At 45.5% G+C, this 21821-nt stretch overlaps 1 protein-coding gene across 2 annotated transcripts in view; it reads right to left on the bottom strand.

Annotated features, from left to right (window-relative positions):
- LOC123992914 (sodium/calcium exchanger 1-like) overlaps positions 1 to 21821 on the bottom strand; it is a 120585-nt gene that overhangs the window by 80837 nt on the left and 17927 nt on the right. Inside the window, exon 2 of one of the 2 annotated variants that reach the window (XM_046294547.1) lies at positions 2853 to 2962. The exons of the other annotated variant lie outside the window; for it this stretch is intronic. The gene's annotated coding sequence lies outside the window, so the exon portion shown is untranslated. The remainder of the gene's footprint in view (positions 1 to 2852; positions 2963 to 21821) is intronic. 2 annotated transcript variants of the gene reach the window in all.

Genomic DNA, 21821 nt, shown 5'->3' with positions numbered 1-21821 from the left:
GCGATGATACAGCCCGCCAGGATGCTCTCGATTGTGCATCTGTAGAAGTTTGTGAGTGCTTTTGGTGACAAGCCAAATTTCTTCAGCCTCCTAAGGTTGAAGAGGCGCTGCTGCGCCTTCTTCACGATGCTGTCTGTGTGAGTGGACCAATTCAATTTGTCTGTGATGTGTATGCCGAGGAACTTAAAACTTACTACCCTCTCCACTACTGTTCCATCGATGTGGATGGGAGGGTGTTCCCTCTGCTGTTTCCTGAAGTCCACAATCATCTCCTTAGTTTTGTTGACGTTGAGTGTGAGGTTATTTTCCTGACACCACACTCCGAGGGCCCTCACCTCCTCCCTGTAGGCCGTCTCGTCGTTGTTGGTAATCAAGCCTACCACTGTTGTGTCGTCCGCAAACTTGATGATTGAGTTGGAGGCGTGCGTGGCCACGCAGTCGTGGGTGAACAGGGAGTACAGGAGAGGGCTCAGAACGCACCCTTGTGGGGCCCCAGTGTTAAGGATCAGCGGGGTGGAGATGTTGTTGCCTACCCTCACCACCTAGCGACTCATGTGGCGGGCCAGGCGCAGTGCACGCCGACACAGTCGCCAGGTATACGGTGTTTCCCCCGACACATTGGTGTGGCTGGCTTCCGGGTTAAGTGGGCATTGTGTCAAGAAGCAGTGCAGCTTGGTTGGGTTGTGTTTCGGAAGACGCACGGCTCTCGACCTTCCGCTCTCCTGAGTCTGTACGGGAGTTGCAGCGATGAGACAAGACTAACTACCAATTGGATACCACGAAATTGTGGAGAAAAATGGGTAGTTCCCACTACTGCCACCAACATCTCACCTAATCACACACCTGTCGTCCCTCAGATACACTATGCAGAGCCCGAGGCCCAACCATGCTGCTGCCTACAGTGTTGCTTACCCCATGCACCTTATGAATACACAGTGTCAATTGTATGTGTGTTTAATGTGCGCAGTTGTGTTTTACACCTCTGGTGCTGACAGCAAAGTGAGTCTTAACACCCTTCGGGGGTGTTCACACGACCTTGTCAACACGCACCAATGCATCCAAAATTGCACTGAAAAGGAGATCTAGTCTACAGACTACAGTCCAGTCTACAGACTACACTACTGTACCGCAGGTCTGAGTGATGGAGGGGAGGCTGGGGAGTTTCACACTGGAAGGATGGGGGATATTCAAGACAGTAGTCACTGCACAACCTGAGGAACACTAACTGTGGGAGGCCTCATAGAACAGACAGAATAACTGGAAAAGAGAGAGACAAAAAGGGCAAATGGAGGGGAAAATGACTGACCGTGCAGAGAGCTTTATGCATTTAGGACGGAGATACAGCCAGAGAAGAGAAGAGAAGAGAGGGGGAGATACAGCCAGAGAAGAGAAGGGGAGATACAGCCAGAGAAGAGAAGAGAAGAGAAGAGAAGAGAAGAGAAGAGAAGAGAAGAGAAGAGAAGAGAAGAGAAGAGAAGAGAAGAGAAGAGAAGAGAAGAGAAGAGAAGAGAAGAGAAGAGAAGAGAAGAGAAGAGAAGAGAAGGGGAGATACAGCCAGAGAAGAGAAGGGGAGATACAGCCAGAGAAGATACAAGAGAAGATACAAGAGAAGATACAGAGAAGAGAAGAGAAGAGAAGAGAAGAGAAGAGAAGAGAAGAGAAGAGAAGAGAAGAGAAGAGAAGAGAAGAGAAGAGAAGAGAAGAGAAGATACAGCCAGAGAAGATACAGCCAGAGAAGATACAGCCAGAGAAGATACAGCCAGAGAAGAGAAGAGAAGAGAGGGGGAGATACAGCCAGAGAAGAGAAGAGATACAGCCAGAGAAGAGAAGAGATACAGCCAGAGAAGAGAGGGGGAGATACAGCCAGAGAAGAGAAGAGATACAGCCAGAGAAGAGAAGAGATACAGCCAGAGAAGAGAAGAGATACAGCCAGAGAAGAGAAGAGAGGGGGAGAGAAGAGAGACAGAGACAGAGAGAGACAGAGAGAGACAGAGAGAGAGAGAGAGAGAGAGAGAGAGAGAGAGAGAGACAGAGAGAGAGAGAGAGAGAGAGAGAGAGAGAGAGAGAGAGAGAGAGAGAGACGAGAGAGAGCAGAGAGAGAGAGAGAGACAGAGAGAGAGAGAGAGAGAGACAGAGAGAGAGAGAGAGAGAGAGACGAGAGAGAGACAGAGAGAGACAGAGAGAGAGAGAAGAGAGAGAGAGACAGAGAGAGAGAGAGAGAGAGACGAGAGAGAGAGAGAGAGAGAGAGACAGAGAGACAGAGAGAGAGAGACAGAGAGAGAGAGACAGAGAGAGAGACAGAGAGAGAGAGACGAGAGAGACAGAGAGAGAGAGCGAGAGAGACAGAGAGAGAGACAGAGAGACAGAGAGAGAGAGACAGAGAGAGAGACAGAGAGAGAGAGAGAGAGAGACAGAGAGAGAGAGACAGAGAGAGAGAGCGAGAGAGACAGAGAGAGAGAGCGAGAGAGACAGAGAGAGAGAGACAGAGAGAGACAGAGAGAGACAGAGACAGAGAGAGAGAGAGAGAGAGAGAGAGAGAGAGAGAGAGAGAGAGAGAGAGAGAGAGAGAGAGAGAGAGAGAGAGACAGAGAGAGAGAGACAGAGAGAGAGAGAATATGAACAGAGCATCTCCTAGACCGAGTGGAGATGATTGTGTATCACCCTGGTGAAGTGGGACTAAAGAGGCCTTGTCTTCATCATCCCCACAGTTGAGACTGTATTAGGCAGTGTTCGTGCACACATACTGAAAATGCCCTGCCATGGCGGCGTCTCCCCGTCTGCCCGATAAAGTTACCCAGGGAGATGGCAGAATCATCAACAGATTACATCCTCATTACAAAGGCCTCGCTCACCTCACCCCCGCTCGCTGCCACCTGTCAGCCAATCAGGGGCCCGCGTCGCCTTCCCAGTTAGGACCTAGCGGCTGGTGCCCGGAGGCCCTCCTCACCCTCGCCAGACAGCGCTGCAGCAAAAACAAAAATGACATATGTCTCCAGGTATAACTAGGTATATGTATGCAGGGTCTGGGCCTCATATTGGAGAGAGAGAGAGAGACAGAAACTGAGAGGGCGGTGAGAGCAGGTTTCATGGCCAGACCTACAATCACATAGAGGAGGAAGGTCGTACCTCAGGAGGAGGGCAGTAAGTGACACAAATAAGTGTGTGTTTGTGTGTACCACAGAAGGTTGGCACCTTAATTGGGGAGGACGGACTCATGGTAATGGCTGGAGTGGAATGCAAATATGTCAGAAACATGGTTTCCTGGTGTGTCGGTGTATGCGTGGTGTGTAGGTGTATATGCGTGGTGTGTGTGTGTATATGCGTGGTGTGTAGGTGTATATGCGTGGTGTGTGTGTATATGCGTGTTGTGTGTGTGTATATGCGTGGTGTGTGTGTATATGCGTGGTGTGTCGGTGTATATGCGTGGTGTGTCGGTGTATATGCGTGGTGTGTGGGTGTATATGCGTGGTGTGTGTGTGTATATGCGTGGTGTGTGTGTGTGTATATGCGTGGTGTGTGTGTGTGTATATGCGTGGTGTGTGTGTGTGTATATGCGTGGTGTGTCGGTGTATATGCGTGGTGTGTCGGTGTATATGCGTGGTGTGTGTGTGTGTATGCGTGGTGTGTAGGTGTGTATGCGTGGTGTGTCGGTGTGTATGCGTGATGTGTGTGTGTATGCGTGGTGTGTGTGTATACGTGTGGTGTGGTGTATATGCGTGGTGTGTAGGTGTATATGCGTGGTGTGTAGGTGTATATGCGTGGTGTGTAGGTGTATATGCGTGGTGTGTAGGTGTATATGCGTGGTGTGTAGGTGTATATGCGTGGTGTGTCGGTGTATGCGTGTATGCGTGTGTATATGTGTGTAGGTGTATATGCGTGGTGTGTAGGTGTATATGCGTGGTGTGTAGGTGTATATGCGTGGTGTGTCGGTGTATATGCGTGGTGTGTGTGTGTATATGCGTGGTGTGTGTGTGTATGCGTGTGTGTGTGTATATGCGTGGTGTGTAGGTGTATATGCGTGGTGTGTAGTGTGTATATGCGTAGTGTGTGTGTATGCGTGGTGTGTGTGTATGCGTGGTGTGTGTGTGTATATGCGTGTGTGTGTATGCGTGGTGTGTATATGCGTGGTGTGTAGGTGTATATGCGTGGTGTGTCGGTGTATATGCGTGTGTGTGTATGCGTGTGTGTGTGTATATGCGTGGTGTGTAGGTGTATATGCGTGGTGTGTAGGTGTATATGCGTGGTGTGTAGGTGTATATGCGTGGTGTGTAGGTGTATATGCGTGGTGTGTAGGTGTATATGCGTGGTGTGTGTGTATATGCGTGGTGTGTAGGTGTATATGCGTGATGTGTGTGTGTATGCGTGGTGTGTGTGTATACGTGTGGTGTGTGTATATGCGTGGTGTGTAGGTGTATATGCGTGGTGTGTGTGTGTATATGCGTGGTGTGTAGGTGTATATGCGTGATGTGTGTGTGCGTGTGTGTGTGTGTATATATGCGTGGTGTGTAGGTGTATATGCGTGCTGTGTGGTGTATATGCGTGTGTGTGTGTGTATATGCGTGGTGTGTGGTGTGTGGTGTGTGTGTATATGCGTGGTGTGTGTGTGTGTATATGCGTGGTGTGTAGGTGTATATGCGTGTGTGTGTGTGTATATGCGTGGTGTGTAGGTGTATATGCGTGGTGTGTGTGTATATGCGTGGTGTGTGTGTGTATATGCGTGTGTGTGTGTGTGTATATGCGTGGTGTGTGTGTGTGTATATGCGTGGTGTGTGTAGGTGTATATGCGTGGTGTGTAGTGTGTATATGCGTGGTGTGTAGGTGTATATGCGTGCTGTGTAGGTGTATATGCGTGGTGTGTGTGTGTGTATATGCGTGGTGTGTAGGTGTATATGCGTGGTGTGTGTGGTGTATATGCGTGTGTGTGTGTGTGTATATGCGTGGTGTGTAGGTGTATATGCGTGGTGTGTAGGTGTATATGCGTGTGTGTGTGTATATGCGTGGTGTGTAGTGTGTATATGCGTGTGTGTGTGTGTGTATATGCGTGGTGTGTAGGTGTATATGCGTGTGTGTGTGTGTGTATATGCGTGGTGTGTGTGTATATGCGTGGTGTGTAGGTGTATATGCGTGGTGTGTGTGTGTGTATATGCGTGGTGTGTAGGTGTATATGCGTGGTGTGTGTGTGTGTATATGCGTGGTGTGTAGGTGTATATGCGTGGTGTGTGTGTGTATATGCGTGGGTGTGTGTAGGTGTATATGCGTGGTGTGTAGTGTGTATATGCGTGGTGTGTGTGTGTGTATGCGTGGTGTGTAGGTGTATATGCATGGTGTGTAGGTGTATATGCGTGCTGTGTGTGTGTATATGCGTGTGTGTGTGTAGGTGTATATGCGTGGTGTGTAGGTGTGTATGTATATGCGTGGTGTGTAGGTGTATATGCGTGGTGTGTGGTGTATATGTGGTGTGTAGGCGTATATGCGTGGTGTGTGTGTGTATATGCGTGGTGTGTAGGTGTATATGCGTGGTGTGTGTGTGTATATGCGTGGTGTGTAGGTGTATATGCGTGGTGTGTGTGTGTATATGCGTGGTGTGTGTGTGTATATGCATGGTGTGTAGGTGTATATGCGTGGTGTGTGTGTGTATGCGTGGTGTGTGTGTGTATATGCGTGGTGTGTAGGTGTATATGCGTGGTGTGTGTGTGTATATGCGTGGTGTGTGTGTGTATATGCGTGGTGTGTAGGTGTATATGCGTGCTGTGTGTGTGTGTATATGCGTGGTGTGTAGGTGTATATGCGTGATGTGTGTGTGTATGCGTGGTGTGTGTGTATACGTGTGGTGTGTGTGTATACGTGTGGTGTGTGTATATGCGTGGTGTGTAGGTGTATATGCGTGGTGTGTGTGTGTATATGCGTGGTGTGTGTGTGTATATGCGTGGTGTGTGTGTGTATATGCGTGGTGTGTAGGTGTATATGCGTGGTGTGTGTGTGTATATGCGTGGTGTGTAGGTGTATATGCGTGGTGTGTCGGTGTATATGCGTGGTGTGTAGGTGTGTATGCGTGGTGTGTAGGTGTATATGCGTGGTGTGTAGGTGTATATGCGTGGTGTGTAGGTGTGTATGCGTGGTGTGTCGGTGTGTATGCGTGATGTGTGTGTGTGTATGCGTGGTGTGTGTATATGCGTGGTGTGTAGGTGTATATGCGTGGTGTGTAGGTGTATATGCGTGGTGTGTAGGTGTATATGCGTGGTGTGTAGGTGTATATGCGTGGTGTGTAGGTGTATATGCGTGGTGTGTAGGTGTATATGCGTGGTGTGTAGGTGTATATGCGTGGTGTGTGTGTGTATATGCGTGGTGTGTGTGTATATGCGTGGTGGTGTATATGCGTGATGTGTGTGTGTATGCGTGGTGTGTGTGTATACGTGTGGTGTGTGTATATGCGTGGTGTGTAGGTGTATATGCGTGCTGTGTGTGTGTATATGCGTGGTGTGTGTGTGTATATGCGTGGTGTGTGTGTGTATATGCGTGGTGTGTGTGTGTATATGCGTGGTGTGTAGGTGTATATGCGTGCTGTGTAGGTGTGTATATGCGTGATGTGTAGGTGTATATGCGTGCTGTGTGTGTGTATATGCGTGGTGTGTAGGTGTATATGCGTGGTGTGTAGGTGTATATGCGTGGTGTGTGTGCGTATATGCGTGGTGTGTGTGTGTGTATATGCGTGGTGTGTAGGTGTATATGCGTGGTGTGTGTGTGTGTATATGCGTGGTGTGTAGGTGTATATGCGTGGTGTGTGTGTGTATATGCGTGGTGTGTAGGTGTATATGCGTGCTGTGTGTGTGTGTATATGCGTGGTGTGTGTGTATATGCGTGGTGTGTAGGTGTATATGCGTGGTGTGTGTGTGTGTGTGTGTATATGCGTGGTGTGTAGGTGTATATGCGTGGTGTGTAGGTGTATATGCGTGGTGTGTGTGTGTATATGCGTGGTGTGTGTGTGTATACGCGTGGTGTGTGTGTGTATACGCGTGTGTGTGTGTGTATACGCGTGGTGTGTAGGTGTATATGCGTGGTGTGTAGGTGTATATGCGTGCTGTGTAGGTGTATATGCGTGCTGTGTGTAGGTGTATATGCGTGGTGTGTAGGTGTATATGCGTGGTGTGTGTGTGTGTATATGCGTGGTGTGTAGGTGTATATGCGTGGTGTGTGTGTGTGTATATGTGTGGTGTGTAGGTGTATATGCGTGCTGTGTGTGTGTGTATATGCGTGGTATGTGTGTGTGTATATGCGTGGTGTGTAGGTGTATATGCGTGGTATGTGTGTGTGTATATGCGTGGTGTGTAGGTGTATATGCGTGGTGTGTAGGTGTATATGCGTGGTGTGTAGGTGTATATGCGTGGTGTGTGTGTGTATATGCGTGGTGTGTGTGTGTGTATATGCGTGGTGTGTAGGTGTATATGCATGGTGTGTAGGTGTATATGCGTGCTGTGTGTGTGTATATGCGTGGTGTGTAGGTGTATATGCGTGGTGTGTAGGTGTATATGCGTGGTGTGTAGGTGTATATGCGTGGTGTGTGTGTGCGTATATGCGTGGTGTGTGTGCGTATATGCGTGGTGTGTAGGTGTATATGCGTGGTGTGTGTGTGTATATGCGTGGTGTGTAGGTGTATATGCGTGGTGTGTGTGTGTATATGCGTGGTGTGTGTGTGTATATGCATGGTGTGTAGGTGTATATGCGTGGTGTGTGTGTGTATGCGTGGTGTGTGTGTGTATATGCGTGGTGTGTAGGTGTATATGCGTGGTGTGTGTGTGTATATGCGTGGTGTGTGTGTGTATATGCGTGGTGTGTAGGTGTATATGCGTGCTGTGTGTGTGTGTATATGCGTGGTGTGTAGGTGTGTATGCGTGATGTGTGTGTGTATGCGTGGTGTGTGTGTATACGTGTGGTGTGTGTGTATACGTGTGGTGTGTGTATATGCGTGGTGTGTAGGTGTATATGCGTGGTGTGTGTGTGTATATGCGTGGTGTGTGTGTGTGTGTATATGCGTGTCTGTGGTGTGTAGTGTGTCGAGGACTGGAGGGAGGCATAGGCTGAGATGAACTCTGCCTTGTTGACCGCAGATTGGCAGTTAGGCTATGCGTGGTGTGTGTGTGTGTATATGCGTGGTGTGTCGGTGTATATGCGTGGTGTGTAGGTGTGTAAACGTGGTGTGTAGGTGTATATGCGTGGTGTGTAGGTGTATATGCGTGGTGTGTAGGTGTATATGCGTGGTGTATCGGTGTATATGCGTGGTGTATCGGTGTATATACGTGGTGTAGGTGTATATGCGTGGTGTGTGTGTGTATATGCGTGGTGTGTAGGTGTATATGCGTGGTGTGTCGGTGTATATGCGTGGTGTGTGTGTGTATATGCGTGGTGTGTGTGTGTATATGCGTGGTGTGTGTGTGTATATGCGTGGTGTGTGTGTGTATATGCGTGGTGTGTAGGTGTATATGCGTGGTGTGTGTGTGTATATGCGTGGTGTGTAGGTGTGTATGCGTGGTGTGTAGGTGTATATGCGTGGTATGTAGGTGTATATGCGTGGTGTGTCGGTGTATATGTGTGGTGTGTGTGTGTATATGCGTGGTGTGTGTGTGTATATGCGTGGTGTGTGTGTATATGCGTGGTGTGTGTGTGTATATGCGTGGTGTGTAGGTGTGTATGCGTGGTGTGTAGGTGTATATGCGTGGTGTGTAGGTGTATATGCGTGGTGTGTCGGTGTATATGCGTGGTGTGTGTGTGTATATGCGTGGTGTGTAGGTGTGTATGCGTGGTGTGTAGGTGTATATGCGTGGTGTGTGTGTGTATATGCGTGGTGTGTAGGTGTATATGCGTGGTGTGTAGGTGTATATGCGTGGTGTGTAGGTGTGTATGCGTGGTGTGTCGGTGTATATGCGTGGTGTGTGTGTGTATATCCAACTGAAGGTACAACAGAGCCCCATAACTGGTTTTAATGTGTTGTGCTCAGTCATGAACCATTCAATGAATATTGGAGAATAGAATGCCCTGCTTACACAGCAGATTTAAACCTCAGCCACTGGAGATGAGCTAAACTGGGTTGAAGAGATCTGTTTCCACAAGACCTGTTTGCCAAAATGAACTAGCAAATAGCTATGGACATCCTTAAGGGGATAAGACTCAAGAGGAAACTAGGGTGCAGTATACAGCTGCCTGTATCCCACCAACCAAATACCCTATGGTCCACATGAACACTGCTTCTCCCTGTCAGGCTCTCACTGAGTCTCAAGGATGTACAGAGCCTTCAGAAAGTATTCACACCCCTTGACTTTTTACACATTTTGTTGTGTTACAGCCTGAATTTAAAATGTATTCAATTGAGATATTGTGTCACTGGCCTACACATAATACCCCATAGTGTCAAAGTGGAAGGATGTTCAGACATTTTTACAAATGAATTACAAATGAAAAGCTGAAAAATCTTGAGTCCATAAGTATTCAATTCCTTTGTTATGGCAAGCCTAAATAAGTGCAGGAGTAAAAATGTGCTTAACAAGTCAAATAAGTTGCATGAACTCACTCTGTGTGCAATAATAGTGTTTAACATGATTTTGAATGACTACCTCATCTCTGTACCCCACACATTACAATTATCCCTCAGTCTAGCAACAAATTTCAAACACAGATTCAACCACAAAGACCAGGGAGGTGTGTCAAGGTCTGCAAAAGGGTGCCTGCTGCATACCACCCGGCATACCACTGCTGGCTTGCTTCTAAAGCTAAGCAGGGTTGGTCCTGGTCAGTTCCTGGATGGGAGGCACTCTTTCCTCTGGTCTGAAAAAAAATATCCCAATGCCCGGTGAAGGGTGCTGTCTTTCGGATGGGACGTTAAACAGGTGTCCTGACTCTCTGAGGTCACTAAAGATCCCATGGCACTTATCGTAAGAGTAGGGATGTTAACCCTGGTGTCCTGGCTAAATTCCCAATCTGGCCCTCAAACCATCACGGTCACCTAATAATTTACAATTGGCTCATTCTTCCCCCTCCTCTCCCCTGTAACTATTCCCCAGGTTGTTGCTGCAAATGAGAACATGTTCTCAGTCAACTTAACTGGTAAAATAACAGATAAATAAAACATTGGTAGATGGGTAAGAATACAAACACAGCAGATGTTGAATATCGTATTGAGCATGGTGAAGTTATTAATTACACTTTGGATGGTGTATCAACACACTGTCACTACAAAGGAGAGGAAACCGCTTAGGGATTTCACTATGAGGCCAATGGTGACTTTAAAACAGGTAGAGTTTGTTTAATGGCTTTGATGTAAGAAAACTGAGGATGGATCAATAACATTGTAGTCCTCCACAATACTAACCTAATTGACAGTGTGAAAATAAGGAAGACTGTACAAAATATAAATATTCCAAAACATGCATCCTGTTTGCAACAAGGCACTAAAGTTTTACTGCAAAAGAAGTGACAAAGCAATTCACTTCTTGTCCCGAATACAAAATGTTATGTTTGGGTAAAATCCAATCCAATACATTACTGAGTAGCACTCTCCATATTTTCCAGCATAGTGGTGGATGCATCATGTTATGGGTAACCGTTAAGGACGGGGGAGTTTTTCAAGATGAAAAAAAAATAATAGAGTTCAGCACAGGTAAAATCTTAGAGGATAACCTGGTTGTCTGTTTTCCCCCAGACAGTGGGAGATGAATACACCTTTCAGTCTGAAGGCACTCTATGCCATTTAGCAGGGCTTCTATCCAAACTGACTTGCATACATTTCCACCACAGCAGGAATCTAACCCACAACCCTGACAGTGCCGTGCTCTAGCAACTGAACCGCAAAGAACTAATAAATAAAGTAATCAACTGATATGTACACAATAGGATAGAACTATTGCAGAATGGATTTGAACGTGCCATGTGAAGTGTGACTGTATTTACTGTTTTTAAAGTGGATAGTGTCTTGGACGTGCAAAAGTATATATTAGAACAACAGCAATGAGTCTGTTGTTGACTCTCCCCTTGTTACATCTCCCCTCTCTCTGCATACAACACCCACTCAACCTGCATCAGTCACCACCACCTCTAAAGGCCACAACGTTGAGAAAATAACGGTTGAACGAGTAGCACAGCATCTTGTTTCCATGGCCGCGGGAAGATGTTTTGGGGTGGGGGTGCTGATACTCTGCTAATGAGTATTTTTCTCCTCTCAAATCGGAGTAAAGAAAGGCACCCCTACTTCCCGCAGATATGCCCGTGGCAATCTGGTTAAAAATATACTCTGATGGGATCTGTTTCATTCCCTTCAAAGAGCATGCTTCTATTGATTACTGAGCTGTGGTGGACAGAGGAAGATGGAGGTGAGAGAAGGAGTGGAGGAGGTTTTGTAATGGAATCTCCATGCTTCCCACATTAGTTCCTTTTTTTTGAATCCCACTCTTCTATTGTACTTCTCTCCATCTCTTTCTCTTGCTACATTGTATTAATAAAAAAACAAAGAGAGAAAGACATCTCAAAATGCCTTGAAAGCTAATCCATTAGCAGAAGGTAGCATTTCTCACGCTGTCTCTTTTTAACCACTTTCCCCCCCCCCAATTTCATGGTATCCAATTGGTAGTTACAGTCTTGTCTCATCGCTGCAACTCCCGTACGGACTCGGGAGAGGAGACGGTTGAGAGCCATGCGTCCTCCGAAACACGACCCTGCCAAGCTGCACTGCTATTCGTCACACTGTTCTCTTAACCCGGAAGCCAGCTGCACCAATGTGTCGGAGAAAACACAGTACAGCTGACAATCGAAGTCAGTATGCAAGTCCCACAACGAGGCATCCTGGCCAGCTCTCGCGCTCTTCTGAGAGGAGAGGGAGAGAGAGAAAAGAGTACAGTGATCTCAGAGAGAGGGGAGGGGGGGGTGACTGACACACAAATGTATTCTCTCAGTACTGCGTCTCTATAGTACTTGTCTCTATAGTGCGTGTCTCTATAGTACTCGTCTCTATAGTGTGTGTCTCTAGTGTGTGCATGCGTGAAATTAGAGCCAGGAGCGCTCTGTCCGTTACGGCTGTTAACACGTCCCTGGCACAATAGTGAATTATGGAGCTCAGCTTGCCCTGTTAAGTGTCTATATTTCAACAGCATAGAAAGAACATCTGAGTGAGTCAAGAGATAGCTGTGTGTGTGCGTGTGTGTGCGTGTGCGTGTGCGTGTGCGCGTGTGCGTGTGTGTGTGTGTGTGTGTGTGTGTGTGTGTGTGTGTGTGTGTGTGTGTGTGCATATGGCTTTTGTTTTGCAACTACTGAATGTTTAGAAGTCACCACAGAAGTCTATGTGAGAGAGATGGTTTGTGTGTGTTTGAAAGTCTGTGTCTGTGCTGGTTTGTGTGTGTTTGAAAGTCTGTGTCTGTGCTGGTTTGTGTGTGTTTGAAAGTCTGTGTCTGTGCTGGTTTGTGTGTGTTTGAAAGTCTGTGTCTGTGCTGGTTTGTGTGTGTTTGAAAGTCTGTGTCTGTGCTGGTTTGTGTGTGTTTGAAAGTCTGTGTCTGTGCTGGTTTGTGTGTGTTTGAAAGTCTGTGTCTGTGCTGGTTTGTGGTGTTTGAAAGTCTGTGTCTGTGCTGGTTTGTGTGTGTTTGAAAGTCTGTGTCTGTGCTGGTTTGTGTGTGTTTGAAAGTCTGTGTCTGTGCTGGTTTGTGTGTGTTTGAAAGTCTGTGTCTGTGCTGGTTTGTGTGTGTTTGAAAGTCTGTGTCTGTGCTGGTTTGTGTGTGTTTGAAAGTCTGTGTCTGTGCTGGTTTGTGTGTGTTTGAAAGTCTGTGTCTGTGCTGGTTTGTGTGTGTTTGAAAGTCTGTGTCTGTGCTGGTTTGTGTGTGTTTGAAAGTCTGTGTCTGTGCTGGTTTGTGTGTGTTTGAAAGTCTGTGTCTGTGCTGGTTTGTGTGTGTTTGAAAGTCTGTGTCTGTGCTGGTTTGTGTGTGTTTGAAAGTCTGTGTCTGTGCTGGTTTGTGTGTGTTTGAAAGTCTGTGTCTGTGCTGGTTTGTGTGTGTTTGAAAGTCTGTGTCTGTGCTGGTTTGTGTGTGTTTGAAAGTCTGTGTCTGTGCTGGTTTGTGTTTTGGTATGAAAGTCCCATCCCACTGCCATCTTTGTTTAGAGCTCCTCTCCTCCAAAGCTTGTTGTTATGCCGTTGGGCACGTCGCTACATAGGAGGCAAGACAAATCCGATCAGGCCGCAGCCAGCGAACAATAGACCCGGGCCAATGGAATAATGCTAAAAGAGCACAATACCATCAAACAAAGTGACACTCACAGAACACCAATCCTCCTCTTCTCTGTGCTCCACTTTTATTGATCTCTCCTCTTTTCTCTCTCCTGCCTATTCCCCAGGTACAGCCATGTTCGCCTGGCAACTAACTGCATTTAAATAGAAATTAGCTGTGTGAATGGTTGGCTGGCCCACTCCCATTCACTCCCAATTGACTCAACAGACTGACTATTAAAGACGTATCGAGAAACTGTAGTGAACACTGATTGTTATGACTCTACCAGCCATTATTCATGTCACACGGGGACTTATCAGGCCCATTGTATCCGGGGGGGCATCATGGAAATATTACCTGTCAGTCTCTATCATCATGGAGGTGGCGAGTACAGTCCTTTGAGGTTGGTTGCATAGGGGGTAGTTGGTTGGTTGCATAGGGGGTAGTTGGTTGGTTGCATAGGGGGTAGTTGGTTGGTTGCATAGGGGGTAGTTGGTTGGTTGCATAGGGGGTCATTTATGGTTTAATTGGTTCAGACGTAGGCTGGCACACAATGCAAATTGCTGCAATTAACAGTGCATCATTTATTTCTCTGCAGGCAGAATGGCAGTTAGTTTAGGATGATTCCTCCTGACAGTATGTCCTCGATGCTTGAGCTATAATAACCATCCCTGCCATCCCAGTGAAATACAAGAGGACGTTGAATAATGTGAGAGAGAATGTGTCAAACTCTGTGAGAAAGAACAATGCTGGGAGAAATGATTGCCGTGGTACATTTTCAGTGCCAATGTAGCGTTTACATTAATGGTGAACCGAGAATCCAGAGTGAAAGTTGGGGGAAAAAATAACACTCATTGAAAACTTAACTGAAGTAGAGATCCACCTCGCTTATTTCTGCTAGTTATTTCAGTCAGAGAGAGAGAACGGCTCTGGTGCCACTCTATGCTTTCTATGATGCTTGGATTCATAACACAAGAATGGTGTGTGTGGTGTGTATGGGTGTGTGTGTGTGTTGCGTGTGGACGAGATTCATAGCCAATGCTGTTAATTAATTATCCTGTTATCGGCACTTCATCATTTCTACACTGCCTTATTTTATGTCAGTCCATGATGCAATCAGTAAATGTGTCTCACGAACAAAGCTTTAATGTGATTCTATACAGCACCTGTCATTGTGGGATGCCATGAGTTTTGAAGATGATGATGATTTGAAGGAGGACGAGGTTCATACCCTGAACCAGTGTGACAGAACAATGTGGACTGTATGAGACCATGATCGGAATATAGGAACACATGTTGGTATTAACAACCAATTAAGTGACAGATTGGATCAGGCATCCCCAGTGCTAAGGGGAGCAGGACGGGTTGAAGACTAGCTAGCTGGCATCCTGCTGGAAGACCCTGCATGCATCCCAAATGGCACCCTATTATCTATAATAGTTCACTTCTTTTGATTAAGGTCCATAGGGCTCTAATCAAAATGATTGTACTATATAGGGAATAGGCTGCCAATTGGGACAGGCCATCTCTCCATGATCAATAATTAAATGATCGTTAGACTGCACAGGCAGTCCTTCCTAATTCACACATTACAGCGCCAGTTTAGCCTGCTGTTTGCTTAACAACATTTCATAGCGTGGGTTGGGAGGTTCTTTTATCCCTTCCTGGCACCGTTACTATTTTGGAGGCCAGATCTGACAGTGCAGCCCTAGATGAAAGCCCTAAAATGAAAGACTTGTCAGAGAGCGGTAATAGGTTGGATGCGTAAGTCTTGTATTTAATAGACCCGGGGGAGAGGGGAGGGAGAGGGAGAGGGAGAGGGAGAAGGAGAGAAAGAGCATCAGAGGGGGGGGGGGACTAAAGGGAGGAAGATTGTGTGTGTGCATTTTCATTATAGAAGAGTGAAGAACACCTGTGAATACACCGATGCAAGCCCCACCTTTCGCATATCGGCAAGAAACAGAGTGAGGAAGGATATGAAACTTCAGTAAGATGATGCAATATGAACAGTATCTTATCTTCAACCATCTTCAATCAGAACAAACAGATGTTCTCTGTTCTGTTTAACTTCCTAATTACAGGAATAGCGTGCCTTCTCTGCAGCAGCTCAATAATGAGTAACAGGCTAATTAAGCAGGTAATTTATTACGCCTTAAAACCGGCAGTATCTGATTTCTGTAAGCTGAGCTGAGCATGGCTCTTTCACTGACAGGCAGCCCATCCAGTGAAAGGCAATAGTCTCTCTGGGCGGTTGAGATGACCGCTGCCTACCGCTGCTCGTACAGGTCCTTCTAGAAGATCATCCTGATTTTGACCAATTACCCATATTCATTATGTCAGCTGGAGGCTTCACTCACAGGGCCGCAGCCTGCAGTGTGTTGCGTGGCCGAGCCGTGAGGGGTCCTGTCCTGCAGATGGTTCAGGATACATAATTCATGGATTAGCCTAGCTAGGCAGCAGCCTTAGCCAAAGTCAGCACAGAAACAGAAGGACAGAATGAATGGATGAGTGGGCACCCCCATTCCAGGTAATCTAGGACAGTTTTAGTGTACTTAGTGGTTGAATCAAGGAAAAATAGAGGATGGAGAATGTGCAATGTTCTCCTCCTGGTGCTGCTTGCAAGGGGTACTGGATAGTGGCGTGTATTCATGGATGCCAATCGAAGCCAGGCTTCCCCCCCCCAAATATACAATCATGTTTCTTTCGTCTCTGTGTTTCATACCTTTCCTTAAATTCGCAATAGGCTGAATATATCTCACCAGACAAAGCATCCTCGTGAACGTGCCTCTGTCTCAGTATGTGTCGGTATCCATCTGATGCTATATGGTCAGAATGAGTATGACATTGTTGCCGCCCATAGCATAGAATGCAAGGGAAGACAGCGAGCATTTGGCCTCCCTTGCTAACTTTGTTTTATAAAATAATAGCCAATCAGTGCTGAGTGAGCTCATCTGCGAAGGGTCCTGGCGCACCAAAAACAACTGTCAAGGGAAGCCCGTTTGGATTTGCTAGCTAATTAAAACCTGAATTATCCATCAATGGAGATAGGAATTTGGACTTCTGCTTTTAACATCATTCTCTGTACTTGTCAATGATTATAATGGCGAATCTGATCCAACCATAAATTCATATATTGTGGCCTTAAAGGATGGTAGTTCAACATGTAACTAGATGTAGTATGCCAATGTTAACTAGTTGGCCTGGTGTATTGTTGCCCATGAAAGGAAGTCAGGCTAGCAGCAAGTATTTTAGCCAAGTGGCCGAGGACAACAAAAAATAAAAGTGTATACAGTATGACATTTTAGGTCATATTAAAAGACAGGAGGATGGCCATGTTTTTCTGCACACACACACACACACACACACACACACACACACACACACACACACACACACACACACACACACACACACACACACACACACACACACACACACACACACACACACACACACACACAGCTTACATTGATAGGACTAAATAGTTTTTGATATCTTTTAGTTGTTCCTGTATTAGACAAATCAGAAGTGAGATTATTTGTATTTATTATGGACCTCCATTAGTTCCTGCCAAGGCAGCAACTACTCTTCCTGGGGTTTATTATGGACCTCCATTAGTTCCTGCCAAGGCAGCAGCTACTCTTCCTGGGGTTTATTATGGACCTCCATTAGTTCCTGCCAAGGCAGCAACTACTCTTCCTGGGGTTTATTATGGACCTCCATTAGTTCCTGCCAAGGCAGCAACTACTCTTCCTGGGGTTTATTATGGACCTCCATTAGTTCCTGCCAAGGCAGCAACTACTCTTCCTGGGGTTTATTATGGACCTCCATTAGTTCCTGCCAAGGCAGCAACTACTCTTCCTGGGGTTTATTATGGACCTCCATTAGTTCCTGCCAAGGCAGCAACTACTCTTCCTGGGGTTTATTATGGACCTCCATTAGTTCCTGCCAAGGCAGCAGCTACTCTTCCTGGGGTTTATTATGGACCTCCATTAGTTCCTGCCAAGGCAGCAGCAACTCTTCCTGGGGTTTATTATGGACCTCCATTAGTTCCTGCCAAGGCAGCAGCTACTCTTCCTGGGGTTTATTATGGACCTCCATTAGTTCCTGCCAAGGCAGCAGCTACTCTTCCTGGGGTCCAGCAACATTAAGGCAGTTATATCATTTAAAACATTACATTTCATTCCACAACACATTAAGTGTGTTCCCTCAGGCCACTACTCTACTATCACATATATACACAATACAAAATCCATGTGTACGTGTGTGTGTAGATTCCGTGTCTTATCATGTGTATGTGCAAGCGTGTGTCTCTGCGTCTCTTCACAGTGCCCACTGTTCCATAAGGTGTATTAAATCAGATCATACTGCTTGCATCAGTTGCTTGATGTGGAATAGAGTTCCATGTCGCCATGGCTCTACGTAGTACTGTGCGCCTCCCATAATCTGTTCTGCACTTGGGGATTGTGAAGAGACCTTTGGTGGTATGTCTTGTGGAGTATGGATGGGTGTCTGAGCTCAGCATTCTTTGTGCTAGGTTATAGTTTAAACAGACACCTTCTGGATGCATTCAGCCCTAGCAAAAACATCACTGCTCTAAAGGGGGAGATCTGCATGGAGGAATGGGCCAAAATCCCAGCTCTCCAGCAACAGTGTGGTTCTGAAAACCTTGTGATCAAACTTACAGAAAACGTTTGACATTTCTGTCATTGATTTCTTCAAACCAACGCTTACCTATTGGATTATATAACAAAGTCTTTGAGATAAAGTTTGGTGTTTGTTTAGGTTTGACCAAATACTTACTTTCCACCATAATTTACGAATACATCTTCAGAAATCTTGCAAAAATCTTATTTTCTACAATTTGCAAATTAATTAATTGGATGTTTTGTTTCATTTTGTCTGTCATAGTTGAAGTGTACCTATGATGAAAATTACAGGCCTCTCTCATCTTTTTAAGTGGGAGAACTTGCACAATTGATGGCTGACTAAATACTTTTTTGCCCCACTGTACGTACAAAACAAGTAGTGATGAAGTCAAACTCTCCTCCACTTTGATCCAGGAGAGATTGACATGCATATTATTAATGTTAGCTCTCTGTGTACATTTAGGGGCCAGCCGTGCTTCTCTGTTCTGAGCCAATTGTAATTTTCCGAGGTCCCTCTTTGTGGCACTTGACCACACGGCTGAAGAGTAGTCCAGGTGTGACAGAACTAGGACCTGTAGGACCTGCCTTGTTAATAGTGTTGTTAAGAAGACAGATAAACACTTTATCATGGACAGACTTCTCATTTTAGCTAGTGTTGTATCAACATGTTTTGACAATGAGAGTTTACAATCCAGGGTTACACCAAACAGTTTAGTCACCTCAAATTGCTCAATTTCCACATGATTTAGTTGAGGTTTAGGGATTAGTGAATGATTTGTCCCAAATACTCCGCTATTATCCTCAGTAATTTTCCATCCAAGTTGTCAGACCCCAGTGGCTTGTCATCGTTGATAGGCAACAATCTTTTTACCTCTTCCACTCTCATTTTATAGAATTAAAAATGACAGTGCTTTTCTTTCATAATTTGAACAGTTATACTATGCGTAGTGTCAGAGTTTGTTGCTGGAATGCCATGCCTAAGTTTGCTAATCTTGCCAGTTAAAAAAAAATCATTAAAACAATTGGCAATATCAGTGGGTTTTGTGATGAATGAGCCATCCGATTCAATGAATGGTGGAGCTGAGTTTGCCTTTTTGCCCAAAATGTCATTTAAAGTGCTCCAAAGCTTTTTACTATCATTCTTCATATAATTTATCATCTTTGTTCATAGTATAGTTTCTTCTTTTTATTTAGTTCAAATATCAATTTGCAGTAAGTTTTCCAACCGATTGTACAACCAGACTTATTTGCCATTCCTTTTGCCTCACCATACAATTTTTCAATTCCTCATCAAACCAAAAGATTGAAGAGTTTTAGTCATTTTCTTAATGGGTGCATGCTTATTAGTAACTGAAATAAGACATTTCATAAATGTGCCAAGTTCAGTGTCTGGTTGCTCCTCATTACACACCACAGACCAACAAATATTCTTCACATCAACAACAGAAGAATCACTACAAAACGTCATGTATGACCTCTTGTACACTGTATTAGGCGCAGCCTTTGGAACTTTGATTTTCCTAGAAATGTCAACTAAACTCAGCAAAAAAGAAACACCCCGTCTTTCAAAGATAATTCTTAAAAATCCAAATAACTTCACAGATCTTCATTGTAAAGGGTTTAAAACCCTGTTTCCCATGCTTGTTCAATGAACCATAAACAATTAATGAACGTGCACCTGTGGAATGGTCATTATGACACTAACAGCTTACAGACTGTAGGCAATTAAGGAAACAGTTATGAAAACTTCGGAGACTAATAAGGCCTTTCTACGGACTCTGAAATACACCAAAAGAAAGATGCCCAGGGTCCCTGCTCATCTGCATGAATGTGCCTTAGGCATGCTGCAAGGAGGCATGAGGACTGCAGATGTGGGCATACTGTGAGGCGCCTAAGACAACGCTACGGGAGACAGGAAGGACAGCTGATCATGCTCGCAGTGGCAGACTACGTGTAACAACACCTGCACAGGATCGGTACATCCAAACATCCCTCCTGTGTGACAGGTACAGGATGGCAACAACTGCCCAAGTTACACCAGGAACGCACAATCCCTCCATCAGTGCTCAGAATGTCCGCAATAGGCTGAGAGAGGCTGGACTGAGGGCTTGTAGGGCTGTTGTAAGGTAGGTCCTCACCGGCAACAACGTTGCCTATGGGCACAAACCCACTGTCACTGGACCAGACAGGACTGGAAAAAAGTGCTCATCCCTGACAAGTCGCGGTTTTGTCTCACCAGGGATGATGGTCGGATTCGCGTTTGTCGTCGAAGGAATGAGCGTTACACCGAGGCCTGTACTCTGGAACAGGATCGATTTGGAGGTGGAGGGTCCGTCATGGTCTGGGGCAGTGTGTCACAGCATCATCGGACTGAACTTGTTGTCATTGCAGTTAATCTCAACGCTGTGTGTTACAGGGAAGACATACTCCCTCATGTGGTGCCCTTCCTGCAGGCTCATCCTGACATGACCCTCCAGCATGATAATGCCACCAGCCATACTGCTCGTTCTGTGCGTGATTTCCCACAAGACAGGAATGTCAATGTTCTGCCATGGCCAGCGAAGAGCCCGGATCTCAATCCCATTGAGTACGTCTGGGACCTGTTGGACAGGAGGGTGAGGGCTAGGGCCATTCCCTCCAGAAATGTCCGGGAACTTGCAGGTGCCTTGGTGGAAGTGTGGGGTAACATCTCACAGCAAGAGCTGGCAAATCTGGTGCAGATCATGAGGAGGAGATGCACTGCAGTACTTAATGCAGCTGGTGGCCACACCACACTGTTACTTTTGATTTTGACCTCCCCTTTGTTCAGGGACACATTACTCCATTTATGTTTGTCTGTGGAACATGTTCAGTTTATGTCTCAGTTGTTGAATCTTATGTAAGTTCATACAAATATTTACACATGTTAAGTTTGCTAAAAAAGAAAACAGTTGACAGTGAGAGGACGTTTCTTTTTTTAATGAGTTTATAATGTGATAACTACATCTGATGGATTTGGCAAATTTCTGCAGCAATAGTAATGATGTGATCAATACACGTTGATGATTTCATTCCTGTGCTGATTGTAACTACCCTGGTAGGTTGACTGACAACCTGAACCAGGTTGCAGGCACTGGTTACAGTTTGAAGCTTTTTCTTGTGTGGGCAGCTTGATGAAAGCCAGAAAATATTTAAATCACCCAGAAAATATACCTCTCTGTTGATATCACAAACATTATAAAGCATTTCACACATGTATTCCAGATACTGACTGTTAGCAGTTGGTGGTCTATAGCAGCTTCCCACAAGAATGGGCTTTAGATGAGACAGAGGAATCTGTAGCCATATTACTTCAACGGTGTTTAACATGAGATCCTCTCTAAGCTTTACAGGAATGTGGTTCTGAATTTAAACTGCAAAACACCTCCACCATTTGGCATTTCTGTATTTTCTGTAGATGTTATAACCCTGTATTGCTACCACTGCATTATCAAATATATTATATAAGTACGTTTCAGAGATAGTCAGAATATACAGTGGGGAGAACAAGTATTTGATACACTGCTGATTTTGCATGTTTTCCTACTTACAAAGCATGTAGAGGTCTGTCCTTTTTATCATATGTACACTTCAACTGTGAGAAACGGAATCTAAAATCAAAATCCCCAAAATCACATTCTATGATTTATAAGTAAATCATTAGCATTTCATTGCATGACATAAGTATTTGATACATCAGAAAAGCAGAACTTAATATTTGGTACAGAAACCTTTGTTTGCAATTACAGAGATCATACGTTTCCTGTAGTTCTTGACCAGGTTTGCACACACTGCAGCAGGGATTTTGGCCCACTCCTCCATGCAGACCTTCTCCGGATCCTTCAGGTTTCGGGGCTGTCGCTTGTTCTCCCCACTGTAAATGTCATCTGTTGCTAGCAAGTTATTGATTTCATGAACC

This window comes from Oncorhynchus gorbuscha, linkage group LG13, assembly GCF_021184085.1.
Source record: "Oncorhynchus gorbuscha isolate QuinsamMale2020 ecotype Even-year linkage group LG13, OgorEven_v1.0, whole genome shotgun sequence".
Classification (NCBI taxonomy): domain Eukaryota; kingdom Metazoa; phylum Chordata; class Actinopteri; order Salmoniformes; family Salmonidae; genus Oncorhynchus; species Oncorhynchus gorbuscha.
Note: the sequence above shows the minus strand (reverse complement) of the source record. Positions and strands in the feature narration are given on the sequence as shown.